This window comes from Bubalus kerabau, chromosome 14, assembly GCF_029407905.1.
Source record: "Bubalus kerabau isolate K-KA32 ecotype Philippines breed swamp buffalo chromosome 14, PCC_UOA_SB_1v2, whole genome shotgun sequence".
Classification (NCBI taxonomy): domain Eukaryota; kingdom Metazoa; phylum Chordata; class Mammalia; order Artiodactyla; family Bovidae; genus Bubalus; species Bubalus kerabau.
In genome coordinates, this window is record NC_073637.1 from 24,557,964 (window position 1) to 24,564,683 (window position 6,720).

The following is a 6,720-nucleotide window of genomic DNA, read 5'->3' on the forward strand; positions in this document are numbered from 1 at the left end:
TATTGGAGCTTCAGCTTCAGCATCAGTCCTTCCAATGAATATTCAGGACTGATTTCTTTTAGGATTGACTGGTTTGATCTCCTTGCAGTCCAAGGGACTCTCAAGAGTCTTCTCTGGCACCATAGTTCAAAAGCATCAGTTCTTCAGTGCTCAGCTTTTTTTATGGTCCAACTCTCACATCCGTACAAGACTCCTGGAAAAACCACAGCTTTGAAAAAGCCATATTTTTGAACAGTACCTGTGTAAGGTATTATTCCCAAATGCCACGTACATCAGAACAAGCTGAGGATGTTATTGAAAATGCAGACTATTGGGGCCTCATAGGCTACATGTGCCAGACTGTTTTTGGTTCACTTGTTTGTACAAGAAGCATCCAGAGAAATTCTTCTGCTGTCTGGCTGGTGCTGGTCCTTGTGTTGGCAACTGTTGAATTAAGCATTCCATGGCTGCATGTTGGTGAGATTAAGTCTGGCCCATCACTTATCCTTTTTATAAATCTTGCCTTTGACAGTATATCCACATTTACATTTGTGTTTCCTGATGCTTGGAAATTGTGTGGCCTGGGGATTTCCGATTTCCCTGTGTTATCTTTTTCACTCTGCAGGCAGTGGGAACGGGTTTAGGTAGACAGTGTAGGGTCAGTTGGGTTCCTTTTGACTTTGAACACGGCAAAATTTCCTGAACCCAGAACAATTGTGAACAGGCTTCCTAATGTTACAGAGTTCAGGAAAGAGCAGGGGTACCGAAACTAAGCAGGAATATATGTAACATTTCATGGGTCCTTAAGGAAAGAGGCAGCCCTGTGAATTTAGCCAAAGTACCTAAAATAGCTTTTGCTCTAAATTCTTTGAAGCCTGGCTGTTCAAATAGACGAAAAAGTTCCAACCTGTGTCAGACAGTAAGTCACCCGCTTCTTCCAGACTCTTGACTGCATGTTAATGGGAATCCCTTCCAGCTAGTCCTGAAACACTCCACAGACTCAGAGCAGCTGGAACCAGGCCAGGCAGGGTCTCTGGCCCCATGCAGGTTGGCCTCCAGGGCAGACCCTCCCGGATGGTCTGGAAATTCCAAAGGATCACCGTCCATGAAGAGAGGCACTGCCTGCCAGGATGTCAGTTCTTTGCAGCCTACCGGGCTCTCGCAGGTTCCTGGAGAGATGGTCATTCTCTGCAGGGCACCCATGAGGACCTCTCAGCATCCAAATGCTCGGGTACAGGGTGCAAAGGGAAGATGTCAGCAAAGGACACTCCCTGGCCACCCAGCCAGGTGACACTGCCGTGGTGTGGCTTCATGTATGCACCTAGGCATTCATTCATGCATCAGCACCACAAAGCACTATCTGAGCTTGTTCCCAGGCTAGACCTGGATACCCAAGGGAGGCCCCAGGGGCTCAGGGTGCTTCAGGGGGTTAGGACCCCACCCCAGTGCCCTGATGGACAAGCTCTCAGGAGGCGACACCCAGGCTGAAAGAGCTCTGATTACAGGGTGTGGAGATGAGCAACCTTTTCTAGAAAGGCAGGATTGTTAGCCGCTGGTGATCTAGGCTCCATCAGCCTGGCCTTTTTGCTATTCATAGACCCAAATAACAGATGTGGAAGCGGTCACTTGTTCTTTATAAATTGGGGCAGACTCAGTCCCCTATTGGCATTCAAATTATTATTCACCAGGCCCTGAATGGCCTGATTTGTTTCATTTAGGACGTAATCTGAGAGACATGGACTGACACCTACAGGAAAGACCTGGGCACTGAGCCAGAGAGAGTGAGTGAATTCCAGGGTGAGTCCCAGGATTATATCCCCTGCCAGCTCCAGGGACAGGCATGTTTCCCATTCAGTCTCACCAGGTGTGAGGTTCCTGTTCTGATCCCCATCTGATGCCTGTTTTCCTCTCCATTCATCTGGAACCCTCTAGTCATCTGTTACTTACTGATCCTAACATTCTCAATACACAGTTTGGAATACATGCTATATTAATGTAGTATCTGCCTCACTCCCTTCCTTCCATCAATTTTCTAAATATTTACCAAGTACTTACCATGCTCCAGGAATTGAGACTTTAGAGGTTTTCAAGTTTATGAGCCTGACCTTGTGGGATTTAAGTATCCTCAGATGGGGAAAAGGAAGGAAAAATGTATATTACCATTTCTTCAGAGCATGCTTCTTCCTCTGTGTCACATCTATTTCCCGTACTGTGCCTGGGAGTAAAAAAACAAAATTTGATACCACCTTTCATCTCTCTAATGCCCAGTCTTTGCTGCTTCTTAAAATATATCCTCCACAAAAAGCAACCAGAAGTATTGAATGTAGGAATAACTTTATCCAGAATATTTTACCAATGACACAGATTCATGTTTGCAAATGCTATCCCCATTAGCTTTAAGGAGTTGTAGACGCCACCGTTTTCTGTGTGGTTGTCAGTAGCTAGCTCTTTACTGGCATCAAGGTCACTAATGTTGTGTAAACAACTGACTTTTGAATGATCTTCCACAGTCAGAAATTAAAACGCAAATTAAATGCTTAAAAGACTGTATTTGAATTTGAAAAGTTAATTTGAAGTCTATTTAACTTTTTTATGTAGTATTTCTCACCTTCAAATTGTTTTCAAGTTTGTAATCCCTCTTAAAAATTAGAAGGATAATAAATCATTAAACCTCAATGCCCTTGATGTTGACAAATATTCAGCAATATTTATACCTGGGTTGGGAAGATCCTCTGGAGAAGGGAAAGGCTACCTACTCCAGTTTTCTGGCCTGGAGAATTCCATGGACTGTACAGTCCATTGGGTCTCAAGGAGTCGGACATGACTGAGCGACTCACTTTATACCCCTATCAGGCCGAGATGGATGGGAGGAGTTAAGAGACTTGAAGACTCTGCAGAAGCTCAGGACGGGAAAAGAACACTGGGGGTTAGTGGTTTAAGAGGAGAAAGATGTAACCTCTCCCGTCTCACCAGTCATTCCAGGTCAGAGTATTCTTTGGAAGGTGAATTCCTTGGTCACTAAAAGATACACTTTATATAATAGACTGTGGAAATTCAACAGAAAGACAGAGAAGTTCTGTAAAAAAGGATTTGCTGTGCCTTGGGTGCAGGCACGGGGTGTGTCTAATGTGGATTTTAAAGCTAAAATTTCTCAGCATTGTGCATGTGTGTATGTTTTAACTGCAGCACATTTGAGGAGCTATTTATAGAGCAGATGGTCAGCAATGCAGCATGGGTGCTCCAGGATCCAGGTGTTGTCCACTTAGACCTGTGGACCTTCCCAAGGGGCCTATTCTCTCTCATCAGATCTCGGCTCTGGTATCACCTGCACACGTGGCTCTGGTGGCCACTTGCAGGCGCCCAGCTCCTTCCATCCCCCCACCCACTTGTTGTCTCATTTCTCACCATATGTCCTTTGTCGAACCCACACTCTCCAAGAGCGTACGTATTGGTGGTCTATTTGTTTACTGGCTCTCTCCCCCACAGACTTTAGAAGAGCGGCATTTTGTTCTGTTGACCCCACAATCCTGGGGGCTTGGGGTGTCTGGTATACAGGAGGACCCCACAAATATCTGATGAAGGATTGTATCCTAGGCTACTAGCCCTTAGAACTAATCACACCAGAGAGCTGTCCCTTTTCCAACTGGGATATCTTTATCTTTAAATGGTGGATATCTTTAAACTGTGCCTAAGATTTTATCAAAAGAGAAGAATGAGGCTCAATCTTTGCACAGCTACAGGCATGCATAGAGTGACAGATTCCGTAGGGCCATTATACTAAAACCTCTGCCAGGCCACACATGCCCTATTGACCACCAGTCTTCGCTGCAACAGAAGGCCCATGACAGAAGTGTCTCTGCATGTAGAACTTGTGTCTCCTCCATCATGGATGGAGAAAGCTCTCCTCTTATCAGGTGAGTGTCCATGGCTGACAGAGGGGGCAGTGCCGTGAGGGTGGCCTGAGCCCAGGGTGGTATACCAGAGAGAGAAGCTACCCTTGTCCAACTGTTCCTGCACACCCTCTGCCTCCACTGCTGACCAATAAGACTCCAGAGAGTAACTGGGTGGGGACAGCACGAGTCCCCCGCTCAGGGTGCTGAAACCCTCCTAAATGCCTGTGGCTATCTCATGGCCTGTTTGTCATATGTGACGCCTGTGAGTTTCATGAAACAAAATGGGCAGAAAGTGTGATTACATTTCCCGGTCTCACAGCTTCCTGATCAGAAGTGTCTATTTCAGTTCCGACTCCTGAGCCATCCTTCAGGGAGACAGTTCCGCAGACTGGAATCATTTATTTTACTTTTGGCTTTTTGGGAGCATATTTACTTCTCATTTGTACTTGGGTAGATAACTCATTGGCCACTTGGAAGTAGAATTCTGTCCTTCTTGTTGGTCAGGATTCATCCTTGTTTATACATGATCTTGCCAGAACATTAGTATTCTGGAAAGATCATTAGTCTTTAAATTTGAAGTTTTGCTTCCTGAGTGGATTGTGATGTTTTATCCATTTTTAAATATTATACAATAATCAGAACAGCATGGCGTGGCATTAGAAATCTGATGTTTCATGGAAAACATCCTAGTTAGAGAGAATTGACTGCATATATTGTCGCTAGTCTTTTTTTGCTGACTTTATCAATAAAGACTTGATGGGAATTAGAACATTCATTTCTGTAGAAAACTGGCAGCACTAAGCATATCACAGCTTTTAGTGTCATGATCAACAGTTCACTCTATTGGGGAGTAAGTCAATAGAATACATCCCTAAGACAGTAAGGATTGGAAAAGGGGGTAAATTGGATAAAATTTCTGAATGCTCAATTATGAAATAAAAGTTTGATGCGTTCTGAGAGGTAGGGAAGAAGAATAAAGCAAAGTAGGCTCAGGTGGTAAAGAATCTGCCTGCAATGCAGGAAACCTAGGTTTGATCCCTGAGTCTGAAAGATCTCCTGGAGAACGGCGTGGCTACCCACTTCAGTATTCTTACCCAGAGAATTCCATGTGCAGAGGAGCCTGGCGGGCTAAAGTCTGCTGAATTGCAAAGAATCAGACACGACTGAGCAACTAACACTTTCACTTTCAGTGAAGCAATCACGAGAGGCCAACATTCTGATGGATTTAACTAAAATATTAATAAGGGTTGTAAATCTGTTTTTTTCAAAGAACATCTTAAAGTTAGTGAGTAGGAGGGAAGTTTGGTTGCAAATGTATCTCCATTGTGTATGCATGCAGTGAAAATTACCAAGTAAGTGAAAACCAAGACTTTGTGAAGCCGAGTTTAATAAAAAGTCTTTTTGACAGTGATCCAAATCATTAACTACAACAAAATGTATTTTTAAAATGGCTTCTGGGTATTTTTCTATGTTTGTGTGCAATGCATGTAACTAGCTTCCTTGGTGAACAAGGGGGATATATACCTATGCAGATATTGCTGTTAGCATCCCTTTTACTAGAAAGAACCGGAAGCCAGGGGGTGTTCCTTAGGTGCACGATGTCCTCCCCAATGAATAGGCTGATTTGCAAAACTCCTTGTCTTCCTGAACCAAAATGAAATGAAATGAAAGTTTCTCAGTCATGTTCAACTCTTTGCGACCCCATGGAATTCTCCAGGCAAGAATACTGGAGTGGGTAGCCTTTCCCTTCTCCAGGGGATCTTCCCAACCCAGGGATCGAACCCAGGTCTCCCACATTGCAGGCGGACTCTTCACTGACTAAACCACAAGGGAAACCTCCTGAACCAAGAGACTTGTATAAAGTTTTTCCCGAAAGATCTATTTTACTATTGAGACCTAGGTTAAGAGATGAATCCAAGGCTGTGAGAAGCACAGACTTTAATGGATCTGTGGAGGGGATGCTGTTAACCCAGAGGAAGAATGTGTGGTTCCTGGGAAGGTATGTTTGCCTTGAAATAGGAACCGCATTCACAGGAAGACAGAGCCTTCACGCTTCAAAAATCTTCCCAGTCGGCATTACTCCATTTACAGCCCTGAAATGGGTTTGCAAAGTCACTTTTTCTATTTACAGTCTAGGTCAAAAAAGTCAGTCACTTTTATATTGTCTCCTTCAATTTCCAAAACTCTTGAGGTTTTTGAATAATGGAATCTTTAATAAAGATTTTGTTAATAACAAAGCATATAATGTCCGATCACAGAAAAGTGATCAGCTGTCTGGTTAGGATTCTCTACTTCGCGAGCTCCAGAAACCCTCTCAATGTGCGCTGGTCCAGCCTTCTCGGTGCCTAGAGCAGATTGGCTAGGCAGAGGGAAGCTGGGCACAAACCACCTCATTCTTTCATAGGTTGTTATTATTCTTCCTAAACCTTGCAAGGATGGTGATAAGAAGAATGACTTTTTTTTTTTTTTTTCTGTGACGAGTCCTCACTGTGGCACTTGAGACCTTCATTGCGACATGTGAATTTTTAGTAGTGGCATGTAGGATCTAGTTTCCTGACCTGGGATGAAACTGTGGCCCCCTGCATTGGGAGCATAGAATCTTAACCACTGGATCACCAGAGAAGTCCCAAGAATGACATTCTGATATCAGCTTTCAACTTGTTGGCCAAGTGGGTTGGACAAACCATTTTGTCTTTCCCAGACTGCTATTTTCCTCTATAAGATATGAATAATACTGTTCACCTCTCTGAACGTATGCAAGATGAAATATAACAGATGTAAAATTGCTCTTAAATTATGAAAATCATGCTTCTGATAGTAACGGTAATGTGGTTCATTACAATTCTTG